The sequence below is a fragment of the Leptinotarsa decemlineata genome, unplaced genomic scaffold (genome assembly GCF_025532065.1).
Source record: "Leptinotarsa decemlineata unplaced genomic scaffold, Ldec_3_MD MMD2_tig00026330_RagTag_RagTag, whole genome shotgun sequence".
Lineage (NCBI taxonomy): Eukaryota > Metazoa > Arthropoda > Insecta > Coleoptera > Chrysomelidae > Leptinotarsa > Leptinotarsa decemlineata.
Genome location: NW_027412690.1, coordinates 1476205 through 1491325, shown reverse-complemented (window position 1 = coordinate 1491325; position 15121 = coordinate 1476205). Strand labels below are relative to the sequence as shown.

The window sequence follows — 15121 nt, the reverse complement described above, 5'->3', positions numbered from 1 at the left end:
TTTACTCAGCCAACGAATATTGTTGTGTTGTGAAGTCAGAAAACGCAGATTTACATTCAGAAAGGAACTCTTTGAAATGTCGGTGCTGAAGAGCGGAATGGGATCTCATAAAATTAATCAACTTGATCAAGTTCTCCATCGCTTCTTGGAGTGTAACACTAAGTTTTCCATAAAGGGCTGTCTGGTGAATTATATGCACTGATACGATATCAGACCTGATTTTCTTTACTACACTTTTTTCTTTGCCAATCATTGTTGGGGCCCCGTCAGTTGAAAGCTACCATTTTATCATGATTGATGTTATATTTTGTAATAAAATCATCAATAGTCTTGAATAATCTTACGAAAATTGACATTTGTTCATCAAGGTGCCTTTTGAAGAAGTTCAAGAACAGTGTTTTCAATGTCCGCAGCTAAATCTTCAGTTCTTCGTGTATTACTTCTCGCTGACAATAGAATACTTTGAATTGCAGAAACATCTTTTTTTCTTCAAAAAGTGATGTAACTACTGCCAACATACATTCCTTCACTATCTAAGAATCTGAAAATGGTTTTTGGTGTTTATTAAGCGTCCACCACACATGTAACGCTGCTGCTGTGGATTTTTCTTGATCGCTCATGCTATGAATTAGTTAAATTTGTACTCTTTTCGTAAGAACTAAGATATATCTGAATGTTTTCTTTACAAGCCTGACTGCCAAGAGAAAAGTTTTTGTGGAATTTTGTGTGCATAGAATCGCTTCAAATTTCCACTTTTAACAATAACAACAGTGTGCCTTATATTGCATACAAGGCACACTAGAACCGCTTGAGGCCTATCAGGCAGCGTAAAACAATATTGTTCAATCCATCCTGCTAAAAATCTTCCATTTTCACTGTCGACTTTTCGTATTTTAGAATCCATATCAACGTAGGTACAGACAGAATTTTTATCAAACGAACGAAAACGACAGCAATCATAAAACAAATGTCCAGTTACTCCGTTGTTCGTGCTGCGACTGATGACTGGCAGTCTGCTTTCAGTGCTTTCCCACTCCCCCACTATCGATTTCGATACGCGCTCGTGCTTGTTTTAACAAAACAAAACAGGAGCGAGCACGGTGACTTAAGGTAAGTACGCGATGCGCTGTGGAATGCTCCCGCGCATATTTCCGAAAAAATGATACGAAGTTCAATCTATGGATGTTTCGTGTGCATAACAGAGGCTAGATAGGAAACTCATCAGTGGTATGTAAAACAGGTTAACTAGGCAACTTGAAATAGAATACGTACTAAGTTAGATTTGATTTGTGTTTCGCGGTCCGCCTGTTGCTGACTGCAGTTCTAGGCTATTATAGTTGCTTGTGATGTTCATTTTAACAATCAAGTGGATGGTTTCTTCCTGGAGAAAATCTAGCAGTCTCTGGGGAATTCTTAAAGGTGGAGTTCTATTTCAGCAATATATTGCAGAGATTTGAAAAAAGTGTATAAAACTTTGTAGTTCCAATTCCAATTTTCTACCAACCTGCCATACTGCCATTCGTATTCCATTGTTCATTCCTGAACATTGGTATCCAATTTGACACCTCATGAATTAATCACCACAACCATCGGAACTGTGTGCTCTGACATAGGTTTTGCCATAGAGAAATTTACTTCGGATATTTACTACAAGTGTGATGCCATCACCAAAATAAAATAATGGATTTCTCGTAGACAACATGGATCCTTGAGAAACATCAGCATTGATATTGAATCATCGATGGCTACTTGTAAGGAACGATATTCAAGACAGTTAAACACAGTTGATGGTCCTGGAAATATCAAGCGAAGGGAAAGAATTTTTTGTGTTTTTCGACTGCATTGTTGTAAGAAAAAAACTTTATCTCTGTCTCTGGTTCAGCCTCTGTTTTTCGTTTTTGCATTTTTCATGATCTTTTCCCAATATACGTCACCATCTCTTTATTTTTCTGTCATTCCTTGTTTTCAATATACGTCTTCATCTCTTTATTTTACTGCCATTCCTTGTTTTTTATATTTGCGCAGGTATCTGTATTTGTCATTATCTATCTGTTTTAGATACATCTTACGCATCTCACCCATCTGTCTCTGTCTCCTATATCTGCCTCAACCTCTATGTGTGTTGTTTTTTCCTGTCTAATAATATCTACAGCAATCTCTCTCGGCCTCTATTTATGCCCCTGCCTTTGTTCATGTATGTATTTCTCTCTCTCTCTCTCTCTCTCTCTTTGTAATAAAGCTTTCATAGCATCACTACAGTTGATGACTTTTTCAATATTCAACAATTTTCAAATCTAGGCTATATCACCTTCACAAAAAAAATCGAGGAAAACGACAGATGTAAATACTGTAGTATTCAAACCTTTATATAACATATATGTACCTTATGCCGGATCTGTGTTTTGGGAAATCGGACAACTCCACGGCAATTTCGATACCGACGAATTAATCAGCGATCTTTTCTGCTGGCTCAACGGAATATCAATTAACCTTAATTGAGTCCATTGTGTTAAGATAAGCCGATAATTACTATATAGAGCGGTTCGTACTGATTGGCTTCCATCAAAGCGAGCCATGAGCGTTTGAGAGAGTGTGGATCTAGAGGAGAAATATAATGAATCACGTGTCACTAATATAGGATTTACGGACTGCTTATTATCATCTGAATGAGAAAAAAGAGGAATTTCCATTCAACGTAAAATAACCATTCCACAATTTTTTGCCTTAATTCAACCGTCACCCGCAGGAGAATTATACAACATGTTACAATATTTTATGGTATGTAGTACATGTAGTACAGAAAATACCCTATAACGTTGTACAATTTTAAATCTGATCAATGATATGAGGGAATCCACGTCGTTTCACCGATTAGTCATGGTAGCAAAGGCCACTAAGAATTGAAAAGTGAAGAAGATTACAACATCTGTCAATAAGTTTTTTGCTTCTTGGTTGGATAGCCCTAGCAACTTAGGGCATAAAATCGAATAAGAAGAAGATCCGTCTATGCTTTGGGTCAAACTTCACAAATGCGCTTTGCGTTTGATTACTCAAATCATTTTCTACTCATGAAAAATACACATTTCGTGTATCTTCATCTTTTATTGAGTTTTAACGTTTAAAACCAGATGTCTTTTATAGGCCGATTTGTAGGAAGACTCAAATGATGTGTTTGAAGAATATCTTGAGCATATGTTAAACGCCATTCCACCTGACTCTGTGATTATCATGGTTAATAATATATAAATAATATAATGCAAGTTATCATTCTCCAGAAAAGTTGAAAGAATACCAATTAATGAATAGAGTGGCTACGATAAAATAAACATATTATTCGATGATAAATATGATAATAAAAAAACTATAGTCCATAGTATGTTCAAATAAAGTTCGTCTCGTCTGCCGCCTTATCATTGCAAACTTATTCCCATTGAACTCGTTTTTCCTCAAGTGAAAGGTTTCGTTGCGATGGCGACAATGTTTTAAACATACTACAGAAGAAGAAGACAACATGTAATAATTAAACTGTTTAGTTGAGAAACTTGAAGAACTTTTAGTCATAACATTCAACGAAGATTCATCTGCTTTATCTGACGATAACACACCATAATTTTTGCGTATCTTCTCAAATGAGCATACATATTTATTATTATGTAAATATTTTGTATTGAAATATTATAACAATATTCGTAGTTATTAGTTTCAGTCAATATTTTTGACTAAGAACCCAAACGCACACCACTGCAGGTATGAAACGACCTGAACCCTCATGAAGTCTTTTGTTTGCGATCGGTTTGCGAAACAAAATTAAATATAGTTTTAAAAACTAAAAAACACGCTTTTAAAGAACATCGCACTGAAAAGTAAAAAATATTTTTTTAATAAGCCTAAAACAATAACGAACGAAAAATACTAGTATTATTGTGAAAAAAGCGACGGGCGCTTGATATACAAAAAATATAGCACGAAGCGCCACGCTTTTCTCACAATATACTAATTGTTTTCGTTCGTTATTGTTTTAAGCTTATTTAAAAAAATATTTTTAACTTTTTAGTTAGATATTCTTTAAAAGCGTGTTTTTTAGTTTTTTAAACTATATTTATTTTTCATTTTTTAGTTTCGTATGCTATAAAGGCGTGTTTTCTAGTCTTTTTAAACTATATTTATTTAATGTAAACTTTGGAATCAATCAGCCGTATATTGTTCAGAAAAATGACAATTGATATTTTCCGATTCCGGAGAGAGAGCCTGAAAATCAGCTACCAATCCCAAGGCAAAGAAGGGTTACAAATAAGACAGCAGGCACGCGTGTCGCGCCATCTACCCGCGAATAGAGCAAGCAATAATGTCGATATATCAAGGAGAATACATACAGCGCTATCTGTCCGCGAATAGATCAAGCAATAATGTCGATAATTCTGTCAAATACAAATCCCGAGCTTGACAGTTACAAACAAACAAACAAACATACATACATACATACTGGTGAAGCTAATAAAAGTGTGTTAAAATAAGGTGAACCTGGTAAAGTATCATAAACCCGCCTATAACCGCTGTGGCAAATCATAACAAAATCACAAAATTTTATCTAAGCACTCTCTTAGCGTTCAACAAATTTAATCAACTTTTAATATTTTTTACTATTAGGAAACAGTATAATATGATTTCCGATACCTTCCGGTATCGGAAATCATATTTTAAATTGACACAAGTAAAACTGGCCTTCATAAACATCCACTGAATACCCTAACAAATAACTAATTCACCAAAAAATTCTTAACGATATACAGACACATACCCCAAGACTCCCCCTGTATTTGATCCGTAATTCATTAGTGAAATGCCGAAGTTAAAACCATACAACACACCCATCCTCTACTATTTGTAGGAAATCTCGGACATGATGTAAAATTCAATTAGAAAGTTTCCCGGAAAATGCCTCCCAGTCAGACTGATCTAATAAAAAGTCGGATGAAGAAGTTGTTATGCTCCCGACTGGTGTCCTTCGAATTTCATTTCGACCGTCTCTCGGCCTAGTTTGCGTTTACAGGGGTGTTTCCCCTGCTGGGAAACAGTAGCTTTGCGACCTCGCGTCGGCTTGATTATAAACTGATCTAATTAACGTGTTTGATTTGTAGATTTCGATATGGTAGGCCGGAGTACAGAGTTGGACGGATGGCGTATCGTTCAGATTTTCATTAATTCTGAGTTATTGCTTGTTTTGACAGTGACTCTCGAGTAACTCTTTTCATTTGATGTATAAGTAATATACTAGCTGAATCGGCGAATTTTGTACCAATTTGAAACTACTAAATATGTTATTTTATTAGAGTTATATTGTTGTAAATCATGCCCTGAAGAAAATAACGCCGGCCGCCACTGGTACCATAAACCAATTGTGACGTAGCTAAGAGCTCGCAAATGTACGATGTTCGCTGCCGTTCTAGATGTAGCGAAAATAATGCTACCGTCTTCGATGGAATTCCAAAGAATGTTCCAGGGCCTTCGATTGCTCAATATAAGCGCCATCCACTCGCCCATCGAGACAGTCAAGTGGAAGATGCAGTGCGGAGAGCGAAGCGATCTAGTAAGGCGACAGACATTCGAATAGTTGAAGTTTTAGTTGGAGTGCTTGTGGTATTTAAAGTGAAATAAATTTAAATTTTAGTATTGTTCAATGTAGTCAACTATTGGTCAACCCACGGGAGGAAAAACGTGACAATATTAACTTCTTCGTATAATATTTGTGCGGTTCGAAGTCGGGTCATACTAAAACAGCTAATTTTGACAGGTCATATTCATACTTAACAATAGATTATGTGTCAAAACAAAGTAGAGTGATACAAATAAAAAGTGAAATATATCCATACGGTGTATTTCTTAAATGTCCCCCCTTTTTTTTTGAACTGGTTAACTCAAAAAATTGAAATTTGGGATGATGAAATTAATGCATGAATACTTTATTTTGAAGTAAAATTGACAGATGAAACTTTCAAGATGGCGACTGGGCGCCATCTAGAAAAAAAATTAAATAGAAAGGGGGGTCTTGTGACACATCTTTTTGAAGCTCCTGACAAATGCTTCACAACCCTAGAATATAATGTCAATATCTTCAACTACTACAAAATGGCGGAACTTTTAATAATTGCCTGAATACATTGACGTTTAACTACATAATATGAGGTGATAAGCTTGATGTCAGTTCTGAAGATGCTCGAAATGGTTGCCTTGAACTTCTTGACATATGAACAGCCTATCTCATATTTCACGCCGAACATTTTCGAACACAGTGTAGTGTAAATATCTCTACAAATATTTATTATTCTCTGCCGTATATGCAATATTGAAGCAGGTTCAGTTTCGTACACCTTTTGCTTCAAATAGTCCCATAAAAAAAACAAAGGTGTCAAATCCGGCGAGCGGGCTGGCCATTCTGTAGGACCTCGACGGCCAATCCAACGACCGGGGAAAGTAGTATCCAAATAGTTTTTTACTTGTCTGGAGTAATATGGTGGTACTGATACTTATTCCTCTTCAAAAGTATCCACACAGTAGAAGGAGACACCTCACAAACATTCGCGACGGAATAAGTAGACTGTTCAGGATTTACTACCATCTCACCAATTATTTGCACTTGCTATTCTTCCGGAATAGACGGATGACCTGGGGGCTCTTTGTTATGTACACTACCGGTAGTTGTGAATTTGGATACAAGTTCCCTCAAATATTTTCTACAGATAAGACGAATCGAAAAACGTTCATTGAAAATCCTTTTGGTCTCGTGAAAGTTACGCGTCGCACTGTAAATGAAAATCGCTTCAATTTGTTCTTTCAATGGACGAGAATTGACAATTTTAGAGATTGTTGACGTGGTACTTTTATACTAGTAAAACCGAAAACTAAATGAGAATATTCTAACTGAACAATGATGTTCACTGTCATACTGACATTTTTTGTCATTTTTATAAACAAAAAATAACTTAACAAACCTTATCGGGTTGTTGGAATTACCATATGGCAGATAAAAAGGAATATTTCTAGAAATATCGATATTAATGTGTTTGTCTTCAGGAAATTATTAAATGTTCTGTCATTTTGTAGAAGGTGAAGATATTGACTTGATATTCTAGGGTTGTGAAGTATTTGTCAGGAGTTTCAAAATGATGTGTCACTAGACCCCCCTTTCCATTCAACTTTTTTTTCCCAGATGGCGCCCAGTTGCCATCTTGAAAGTTTCATCTGTCAATTTAACTTAAAGATAAAGTATTCAGGCATCAATTTCATTATCTCAAATTTAAATTTTTTGAGTTGACCCGTTCAAAAAATAAAAGGGGGGACATTAAAGAAATGCACTGTATACTCGTACATACACCTATGATAAGTATTTTAAGAAATGTTATATCAAATCATACAACACTGAATGATTAAAATAAATACTACATTTCTCACTTTTCAACCGTTTCAATTATTAACGCCATAGCAGCAGCTACCTGAAAATGATTTCTTACTCTGGAGATCAAAACATAAATGTTAAAATGGAAAAGCCAATTTATCTGCTGAAAACTCCCACAAAAAAGATCAATTGTTGATATGAAAATTCTAAGATAATTTTTTAACAACATAGCCTAAAAGCCAACTTTTTTTTCAAAATCCATTTTCTATACTAAAATTTCCATATCTGTAGATTGACGTGATAGTACAATTCTTCAAAAAAGATATATCCAAAAATGTGATGCAGAGAAAAAATATTTTATTTCTTCAACTCATTTCAAAGATCAGTAGTCCCGATGGAGCCATCTGATTCGGAAAGGAACTTTGCCATTATGTTTTATTCGTTGAATAATTGGGAAAAGTTACCCACTTCCAGATAGAGAATTTCTGCACCTGATAGTAATTAACTGCAGTTCGAAGTTGGTAGCAATATTTGCCGAAGTGGGCACATAAAGTTGAAGAAACTAAATTTGAAGACGAAGGATTAGATCGAATTAGGTCTTGCGCCGAACAAGACAAAGCACTTATACACACAGAACGGCAGAACTTCGCAAATATCGACACTCTCTTATTGCTGAATGCTCGCTGGAATTTCCGTAAGAAAATTGATTGCTGCACTGATTGAACCTAATTTCCCCGGTGAGAAGCTATAGAAGCTATAGTCGGGTCAAATTCTCAATTTTAGAGACATTCGAGGGTTTAACAAGAAACATAAAATAAAAATGTCTTTTGACTTATTACTTCTCCATCTTCATACAAAAAGTGTGGGCAAAGTTACTAAGGAAAGAAGAAAGCAATTCAGCTCAGAAAAAATTCTCCACAAAGATATGAAGATCATGAAGATAAGTTATTATCAGATACAAATTGGAAGACAAAGTTCTCTCAACACACACAAGAACACAAGAGAAATTGTCGCCTCGGACAAATCAGCTGTAGCCGAACATGATCTTGACAAAGAAGGCACTCACATTCGAAGATACAGTTATACTCGATAAAACTCGAAATTACTATCCAATTGTATATAGATTTTTAAACAGATAGAGAGGCAATAGAAATTCAGAAACACAGGTATATTTTCAATAGAAAAGAAGAGGCAATGAACATTAATAAAATCTGGCTACCCGTCCTTAGTTGTACACAAACAAGGTCAGGTAATCCAATTAACCTGGCGTTACCTAGGTGGAAAAAAATAACATAAGTACTCAGGTGGGGTTTCACATAAGGTGAAGTGGGGTAAGTGTGTAACAGGGGTAAGAGTGTAGACGGGTCACAGTTCAAAAGTTAGACGTGACATCTACCCGAATCCAGTTGAATGATAATGTGTCTTCTATCTAAATTACCAAACTGTTGTAGTTTTCTATATCAGCTAACTGACCACCTGTTCAACATTCATCGGCACATTGTGGCACTGAGTACAATTTGACGAGCATCAAATATCGACAGTCATCATCCTAGAGACTTGATTTTTAGCTTTTGTAAGAGGTGTAGTGAGTAGTGAAGGTAATAATAATTATATTTTATACATTATTTTTTTCATAAAGTCAGGTTTACATAAAAATGACATTTACTAAACAGTTGCCTCGTTAAAAAACCATAACGGGGCAAGTGTGTTCTAATTTTCAGAGGAAAGTGCGTAGTATACTACACACTTACCCCTAACCCAAAAAGGGAAATTTATCAATCCTAATTTTTATTTCTAGGCAAGAATGGTTAGAAAGTATATTCGCAAAACAACCAAGAGAAGTACGTATACTGACGACACTCTAAAAAGGGCATTAGTCGAAATTTCAAAAGGTGTAACAACACAGTATGCGGCCCACAAGAAATATAACATAACACAAATGACTCTCAGTTACCACCGAAGGGGACTAAGAGGTGTCAAAAGTTCATCTATGGGAAGAGGAACAGCAATTCCTTATGATGAAGAAGCGAAACTTGCAGAGTGCTTAATAACAATGGAAAAATGGGGGTGAGGATTAACGCGGAAAGATATTTTTAATATTGTTGAGAAGTTTGTCATTAAAAACAATTTCAAGACGCCATTTAAAAATGGGGCGGCCAGGAGAGGACTGGTATCTCTTGGATTTTCCAAGCGTCACAACTTATCAATTAAAAAACCACAATCTGTGGAATTTGCCAGAAAGAAGTGTTTAGATCCATTTATAATAAATGATTATTTTGATATTTTGTAAAAGCAGTTGGATGCGCTCAATTTACATGATAAACCAAGACAAATATGGAATTTAGATGAAACCAATTTTTGCCTGGATCCGTCCAAAACAAAAATAGTGGGAAAACGAGGGGCAGCTTCCTCACGAACCACCGCAGGTACAGGAAGAGAAAACACAACTGTGTTGATGGCAGTTAGTGCTGATGGGTTCAAAGCTCCACCCCTGATTGTTTTTAAAGCAAAGAATATGTGGGACGAATGGGTGGCACCACCATCAGAAGAATTTCCTGGAACCACCTATGCAACGACAGCTAACGGCTGGATGGAGGCAAATATTTTTCTGAGGTACTTCGAAAAGCATTTACTGGATATTTTCGGACCTGAGCGTCCGATTTTATTAATATATGATGGTCACACATCACATATTGACGAAAGATTAATTAAAATAGCTCAAGATAATAATATAATAATTATATTGAAACAACCCCCTCATTCGTCTCATCTTCTGCAGCCACTCGATTTATCCGTTTTTAAGTCATTGAAATCCAAAAGGGACAGTGCTTTAGTAGACTGGCAGAGACATAACAAAGGAAGAAAAATACCTAAGAAACGCTTCAGCTCATTAGTTGGTCAAATATGGAAAGAAACAGATCCCGAAATCATTATGAACGGTTTTTAAAAAGCAGGCATTGTTCCTTATAATTCCGAAGTCGTGTCCAAGGAGAAATATGATCCATTATCATACAAGAGATGGGAAGAGCATCAAAGAACCAATAGCAAATTACCAACAAATGATGTTGTAGCGAGCGTTGCTGGTACTTCCAATAAGAATGACGTGCCATCAGAAACAAAGTGCATATTTGAAGAATTACTTCTATCTACTGTCAAACAATATAATCCGCCCGAAATGGTAAAGAAGACGAGAGTAGCGTCTGGAGCAGATACCAAAAAAAATAAAAACAAAGGATTTCAAGCAGAGTTCACCAAAATTTTGAACCAGAAGAAAAGGAACAAGAGGAAGAAATGATACTTGATAGTGACGATGACATAGAAGAAGAGATGAGAGAAGAAGAAGCACTAGAAGCTTCTATGAATGAAATTAGTAAGCCTTTGGATGCAATAACAGAAAATGATTGGGTGTTAGTATGCCTCTCAGGAAAAAAGTCCAAAAGGTACTATGTACTGCTGATAGCGAATATAATGATTTTGAAATAAAGTTTACCAAAAAAGTTCCTACTTTAGATCCTATGTCTTCTTCAACTTTTATATGGAAATACCCTGAAGAATGTGCATTTATTGCAAAAGAGGACATCATTTTTTCACTACCATCACCCTACTTTGGTTGACGAGGTTTAATAAAATTTAAAATAGACTTTTCTTCATATAACGTAGAATAGTTCTTAGTTAATTTCTGTCAGACGAAGTTAAATCTTCATTCTAAAGATGGATAAAACGAAGTTTTGCTAAAATACGACTTTTTTCATTTCGACACTTACACAGTAAAATAATTTTTTATGTACCATTTTGTTGTACGATCGGAATCATTTGTCTATTGTGTTATTCAGTGTATTAAGTAGTTTTAAACACTTGCCCCACATAATTTTAACTGTATAACTATTTGAGATACAAACCAGTTACACACTTGCCCCAAAAGTCTGGGGAAGTGTGTAGTATGAACCCTGTTTGAAAAAAAACCCTATAAAATCCAGGACATTATGTTTAAGAAGTTGTTATTCCTACAACAAAAACCTTAAGGTACATGAAGTTCACAGAAATAATAAAAGCAATATTATTTGTTCAATCACATTTTTTGATAATATCTTTTTATAAATTATTATATATTTACTACACTGTTACCCCACTTCACCTTACCCCATAAGGAATATATGTCTAATTCTAAAAAATATTAATAATTTCAGACAAACTAGTTAACAAGGCATTTAATGGAATCTTGGCTACAATAAAACTAAATCATATCAGTCTTTATTCTCATAGAAAAAAAAGAAATTATGGTTTTATAACAGAAACATGGTGGCATTAGAGAATCGATAACGGATTTTCGTGATTTTCCGCACCTTCAAAAACTCGCCGATTCCTCGAATGAATGGACTGCCGAATGGAAGGCAGCTGTAAATCTCTGCGGATGGCTTCATTGCGCACGAACCAAGGAGCATTCACAATCATCCTCATTATCTTATTTTGCAATACCTCCAGAATGGAGATATTATATTTCGACGCCTGAAGCATACATGATGACAGGCTTGAACGTCGTGTTGTAGATGGTAATCTTGTTTTTCAAACTCATTTTTGATTTTCTGTTAATCAGAGGGTACAGACTTGCAATCCGACTGTCGATCCTTGATTTGACGTACATAATGTGCGGGTTCCAAGTGAGCCTACGGTCCATTAGGAGGCCGAGTACTTTACCCGCGCTTGCCAGTCAATCTCCCTTCCCGAGATTCTCACTTTTCTGGCCGGAGAAGATAACAATCTTCCCATGGTTATCGCCTGAGTCTTGTCCGGGTTCACTCGGATCTTCCAATCGAGGTACCAACGCTCGAAGTCGTCCAATGCACGTTGCATGTAGACGACGCCCAGCTCCCGAGCTCTCTGTCTGTTATCAGACAGAGAGCCCTCTACTCCAACCTGAAAAGTTCTGCCTTTCAGGAAAGACCCAATCCACCGGATCAGGCCCCGAGGCAGGTCGAACGCGTTCAATTTGTGTAGAAGGCCTTCGTGCCAAACACGGTCGAAGTTCTTCGAGATGCCTAATAGTACAATATACACTTTCTTGTTATTCAGCTCTTGGATGGTGTTTTCGACCAGCCTTAGACCCTGTAACTCAGTGAAGTGTTCTCTCCTGATGCCAAATTGTTCATCAGGCAGAACATTTCGGTCTTCAACTTCTTCGTTCAGTCTTTGGGGAACACCTCTTTCAGCCAGCTTAGCCGCCGACGAGAGTAGACTGATCGGGCGATAGTTCTGTGGGAACAGCGGGTTCTGACCCTGTTTTGGGATCATGACGACGATTGCATGCTTCCACCTTCTGGGGAAGTGTCTGAGGGCCAACGAACTGTTTATAATGAACAGTAGGTTCTCGACGCAATTTTCCGGGAGCCTCTTCAATAACTTATTGGTTATTGAATCGACCCTCCGAGCTTTCTTGGCCTTTGCGGCCCTGATATATCCCTTCAGCTCCTCCACAGAAGCCGGACGGATGTTACCATCGTCATTTTCCCTGAGGATACGGTGAACCCGGTCTTCCAACAACATATCGCGGTCGATGTCGTCATCGTCGTCAACGTTAAGCTGAAACTGACGTTCCATCGTGTCGGCAAAGGCTAACGCTTTATCTGCGGGGGAGAAGCACACTCCACGCTCTCCGTGAATGGGTGAGAGAGCAGTCTTCTTCATCCCCAGGTTCGAAGGATTCCAAAAGCTCTGTCCACCTTTCGTTTCGATGATCAATGATGGCCTGCTTGACTTGGTTGGCCATCCTGTTTGCCACAATTTTGTCTCCAGGAAAAGGGTTCGTTGATAAAGCCTTCTCAAGTGATTTCTCTCTCGTATCAAGGCTTTGATACGAGGCGGAAACTCATTATAGCTCTTCAGCGGACACTCTTCCCTGGAGGTGGCCGCTCGAAACGCATCATTCACTGAAACTGTGAACTGTTCAACTGCATGGGGGGATTCTAGTTTCTGCATTGGGAACAACAACTGATGTTTCGTCTACCGCAGTAGTAGACGAAACATCAGGCATGAAAACCTGTAGACCACAGACAAAAAACCCGGAAAATAGCTTTCACACATTGTATAATAGTTCAACTTGGGTATTTTTTTCTTATGTTTTTTTTACTTTTAAATTTTCAAATAGAAAAACAAGTGAAGCACAGTCATCAAGGTTATATTTACCCTAATGGTTTGTGAAAACAATTGTTCAAAATTGCTGCTTTGAGAATTTACATAAACACCACCTTTTCATGAGCGATTTTTTAAATGTCTTGCACAATCTTTAGAGTGCACCCGACAACAAAATTATGGGTGTCGCCATATTCAAATGAAACGTAGAAAATATTTGGGCCGAAATTATCCACAAACGTGAGTGAGCCGCCGAGATCTTCTAATCTGAATTGTTTTTTTTTTACTTCTATTTTTTTACTTCTTCACTTTAACTTTTTTTACTCTCACTTCAAAGAAATTTTTCAAGCCAATAAATATAAAGGGAAAAATACAACAATAACAAAAAAATCAGAAAGTCAACCTTTACAAAATTAATCTATGACATATCATCTGTATTAACATAATTTTGTTTCTATGAAGTTTCTTTTTGTGTGTATGAAATTAAATCCTCAGAAAATATTCTTTCATATTCTGGAGGCAAATGATATTTTAAAAAGGTCATATTTTCCAAAGTAATTCAGTACTTAGTTACATATTTTAGGAAAACCGGTAAACTCATGATCAGAAAACGCAGCACTTTTACCTAAATTTCAAAATTTCATTTTAGCTACTGAAACAATTTCTACTTAAGAATTAGTGTATTTAACATAGCTGAAACATATATTTTCTGATTTAATATATTCGTTTCCATATTATTATGACATAGTTATCTGCAGACAGGGCCGTCGCCATGGGGGGGATGGGGGAGAGCTTCCCCCCTGCTTTTTTGACTTGGGAAAAAGTTGGGAATTTTTGGGCCGTGAAGATAGAAAAAAATAATAGTAAAAAAATGTAATAAAAATGTAATAATAATAGTAAAAAATAAAAATGAGAGAAAAGAAAGGGAGAGGTGATAAGAAAAGGGAAAGAACCGGGAGAAGGTTGGGATTTCCTAACATGCATAACTTTTTGGAGATCCCATACTTTGAGATTCTGAGTTGTTCGAAAACTTCAAAAAAGTTTAATTTCTCCCAAGTAAGAGAACAGTCCTGAACAGTCCACAAATTTTGAAATGACAATTTCACAAAATTCCCAATTTTTCGCTCTTTTTTCGACTTGGAAAAGTTGTGAAATTTCGGGTCGTGAAAATAGAAAAAACAATAGTAGAAAACAATAAGCACAATATTATTCAAGTGTTGTTTCCTTTCATTTGTATTGAATATTCCTATACATGGTGGATATGGTGGAAAACCAAAGACCTTGGTCCAAAGTAGAATAATTCCCATTATTATTTTTATAATTACCAAAATTTATTTTTGTTTGTGCATACCCTAAGGGACATAAGCATTCAGCCAATCTTTGGATAGCTAGGTAAAAAAATCAATATATTAGAGTAGTAACTAATACCTAGGCCTAGAAAATTTGGATGCCCTCCCCCCCTGGTATTTCTTTTCGCTACGGCCCTGTCTGCAGATAACCTTTTCATTGATGAAGTGTTCAACCTTCTCAAAAATGTTTACGATGGTAACACCACTAATACTGTATATCCCACTATTACAAAAAACATTCACACATACATGA

General features: G+C 36.4%; 1 long non-coding RNA gene across 1 annotated transcript in view; it reads right to left on the bottom strand.

Annotated features, from left to right (window-relative positions):
- The window catches only part of LOC141485697 (uncharacterized), an 82196-nt gene that overhangs the window by 66703 nt on the left and 372 nt on the right, over window positions 1–15121 (bottom strand). The gene's annotated exons all lie outside the window — the stretch shown is intronic.